The sequence below is a fragment of the Chrysochloris asiatica genome, unplaced genomic scaffold (genome assembly GCF_000296735.1).
Source record: "Chrysochloris asiatica unplaced genomic scaffold, ChrAsi1.0 scaffold00002, whole genome shotgun sequence".
Lineage (NCBI taxonomy): Eukaryota > Metazoa > Chordata > Mammalia > Afrosoricida > Chrysochloridae > Chrysochloris > Chrysochloris asiatica.
In genome coordinates this window covers 14,092,200-14,095,901 of record NW_006408520.1, presented here as the reverse complement: position 1 = coordinate 14,095,901, position 3,702 = coordinate 14,092,200, and the positions used below count along the sequence as shown (strand labels likewise).

Sequence of the window (3,702 nt, the reverse complement as noted above, 5' to 3'; positions counted from 1 at the left end):
TATGTCTACAGTTATTACTATTGATTGTAAAGTATACCCTCAATGGCTCTTTCTAGGGAAGTGTGGGGACGAACAGAGGAAATGTTCATATGTCAGAACTTATGACAGGAAAAGAGTGTTCTAATCACAAGGTCAACAAATGTATCCATGTTCAAAGAGAAGTCTGTGTGAAAAAATATATATAATATATAAAACCAAGTCAAAGGAAAAACGGTTTCATACAACACAGTATCAAAAAGTAAAAGGAACACACTAAATGCAAACTGGTGGCAAATAAGTCCATAGCCTGTTGTGACAGGTCCTTCCAGCATCAATCAGGTTTCTTCTCATCAGTTGTTTGAAGAACATTTACAGATGTGGTGACATCAATAAGAGTCTCTCATGGGAGGGTGGGCAGGTTTCAATCATTGGTTTCAGGGTCTGTCTGTGCCATGTAGGCATCTAACTCGGCATCCAGGTGTCCTTATGTTTTTGACATGTACGCATCCAATTGGTTGTCCAGCTGTTCCCTGGTCAGCACAGGGCGAGAAAGAGCACCTCTCTCCCGTCCACGGTTTCAGCCTCGGCCTCCAAAGCTGCGTCTTCCCCGACCTATCATACCCCAACCTGCTTAAGTTTTAATGTTGCCTGGACAGAGGGTCTAATTCTCCATCTGCTGGGTCAGTCTTCTGTCTCTGGCACTGGCTAGCTGCTGTTGTTGCTGCATCGAAGCCCGAATATTCACGGGCATCGGCTGTTTGTTCTTCAGCATATTAGTAAAGCGCTCATTTAGAGACATCTTGGTGGAGCTTTTTAGCACAACTTTAGGAGCTGATGGTGCAGCCATCTTCAAATCTCGAGAATCAAGGGAAACGGACGCCAATGCTCCTCCCGGGGCTGCCAACACGGCTACAGCAGGTGGACCCGGGACCGGCCTAACCTGAATTGATGGTGGGGGACTCGGGATAACTTGGTGGGCGGTTGGTTAAGATAAGTAAGCAACAGTCTGCTAGGCTAGTTCGTTGTTATTTGCTTGGCCCGTTGCTCACCCGGCCAGCCCTTTTCTCGATGACACCACTGCTGCCACCGACTCCGCCACCTCCCGCTCTATGTCCCAAACAAAACTATCTTCACTTTTAGCCTGAACTTGCCTATGATCAATTGGTGGACTGTTCCACAGTCTGCCCCAGACTTATTTGGGTGATGATACTGAGCTTATTCATGGTCTCTTCCTACAGATGTAGTCAATTTGATTCTTGTGTGTTTCATCTGGTGAGGTACAATGTGTGCTATTTAAAATGGGTATTTGCAATGAATAACTTGTTCTTGCAATCTCTAGCATCATTTCTATCAGCAAGGCCATATTTTCCAATTACTATTCCTTTCTCTCTTTCCAACTTTCACATTCCAACCATCAGTGATTATCAAAGTATATTGATTGTATGTTTGATCAATTTCAGATTGAAGGAGTTGGAAGAATTCTTGAATTTCTTCATCTCTGACTTTAGTGGTTGGTGCATAAATTGGAATAAAAATGGCATTATATAATCTTCATTATTGTTGTTGTTAAATGCCTTTAGGTTGGTTCCAATTCGTAATGACCTTGTATAGGATTTCAGAGTAGCTGATGGGTTTAAATTGTTGACCTTGTGGTTAGCAGTCCAGTGCTTTAATACAGTGCCACACTTATCATGGAGTCCTAGTGTGGCACTGTGGGTTAATGTGCCAGACTGCAAAGTCGTTTGAACTGCAAGGTCAGCGGTTCAAGCTCACCAGCTGCTCCTCAGAAGCCCTACACAAGGTCTCTATGGGTTGAAATCGACTCGACAGCACTTAACAACAACAACAATACCTATCACAAGATAAATCTTGAGATGACATTTTTACAATGACTGCAATGCTCATTGCTCTTTAATTTGTAGTCACTGGCATAGTAAAGCTTATGATTGCTTGATTCAAAATGGCAAATATTAGTCCATGTCAGCTCACTAAAGCCTAGGATATAGATCTTTTTACATTCCATTTCATTTTTGACAACTTCTAATTCTTCTATATTCATATTTTATATATTCCATGTTTTGATTATTAATGGATGTTTTAAGCTGTTTCATTTCATTTTGAATTGTGCCCCATCAACAAATGAAGGTCCCAAAAGCTTTACTCCATTCATGTCATTAAGATCAACTGTACTTTAAGGAGGCAACTCTTTCCCAATCATATTTTGAATGTCTTCCAACCTGAGGGACTCATCTTCCAGCACTATATCAGACAATGACCTGCTGCTACCCAAAAGGCTGTCAGTGGTTAAACATACAAAAGTGGTCCACCTCTCTTCCTAGTCTATATTAGTCTAGAAGCTACACTGAAGTATGTCTGTCATGGGTGACCCTGCTGGTATATAAGTACTAGCTTCCAGCATCACAACAACATACAAGCTTCCACAACATGACTGACAGTTGAGTTAGTTTAAGGAAAGTAGCTATATTTGCACACATATGCATACATACAATTACTCCTAGATAATTTTACTACTTTGTTTCTATGAATAAAATAATAATACTCTTTGGAAAGAGACCCCTTGAAACATGCCAATATTCTTTCACATTTCAAAATGAAATACTTTTAATGTTTTCACTTTACAACTGCTCTTGGTAGCAGCAATAGCTTAAGTGCTAGGGGATATATTTATAGTTAATAGTATTTACTCTGTTATGTATTTTATACAAATTATTTAACTTAACAACTACATCCCAATTGCAATTTATTGAGCAGATTATTTTGATAACTGTGATGTGTCATATTGTCAGATAAATACATGAGATATTGAGCTGGCTCTTGTCTTAACATATATAGTTACAAAGCAGGAAGAATATTTAAAATTTTAGGATCTGTCTAATTGCGAAGTCTATAAAGTTATGTTAAAGTTATCCAAATAAATTAGGATCCAAAGAAACATAAAGCCTTTAAAATGCAGGAGCAAGTGAAATGGGATAACAGATTTCCTTGAGCAGATCACAAGGATACTCATGTAACAGACTTTTTTAAAAATATTTGTTTTAAGGTTTTGGTGCCCATTACATAGTGACATAAATAGAGCTCAATACATGCCAATGGGTCTCTAACAATAATACCTTCAGCATTCTTGTCCATATATCTTGTAATTTTCTTACTAATGTATAAGGAAGTATTCTCCAAAAGTGCTGAGGGTGACAATTGTCTCTTTAGTTAAAAAATAAACAACAAAAAAACTCTTTTTATTTTTCACCTTATAAGTTAAGAATTAATTACAGAAATATTTAGACTCATAAGCCCACACACAACAGAACAAAACCTTGTCTGGTCCTGAGCCATTCTCAGAATAGTGTTATATTTGAGCCCACTGCTGTTGCCACTATGTCAATTCATCTCCTCACAGATTTTCTGCATCTCTACTGACTCTCTACTTTGCCAAGTTTGATGTCCTCGAAGGACTAGTCTTTCCTGACCACATGTCCAAAGTATATGAAATGAAGTCTTTCCATTCTTGCTTCTGAGGAATTACTGGCTGTACTTCTTCCAAGACAGCTACACATAGTACAGTTATTAATATTTCTGTGATAAGGCAGCATGCTTGGTTGTTTGTTTTTAGTATTTCTAACACTTAATATATCATAATCTATTAAATAACAGGGAAAATATGTCATTCTAAATTTAAATGTATAATTAATTGATTTGAGGCTGTGA

The 3,702-nt window shown here is 38.3% G+C and overlaps 1 pseudogene; it reads right to left on the bottom strand.

Moving 5' to 3' along the window:
• Window positions 1-594: 594 nt before the first annotated feature.
• LOC102832779 lies at window positions 595-826 on the bottom strand (annotated as a pseudogene).
• Window positions 827-3,702: the final 2,876 nt, after the last annotated feature.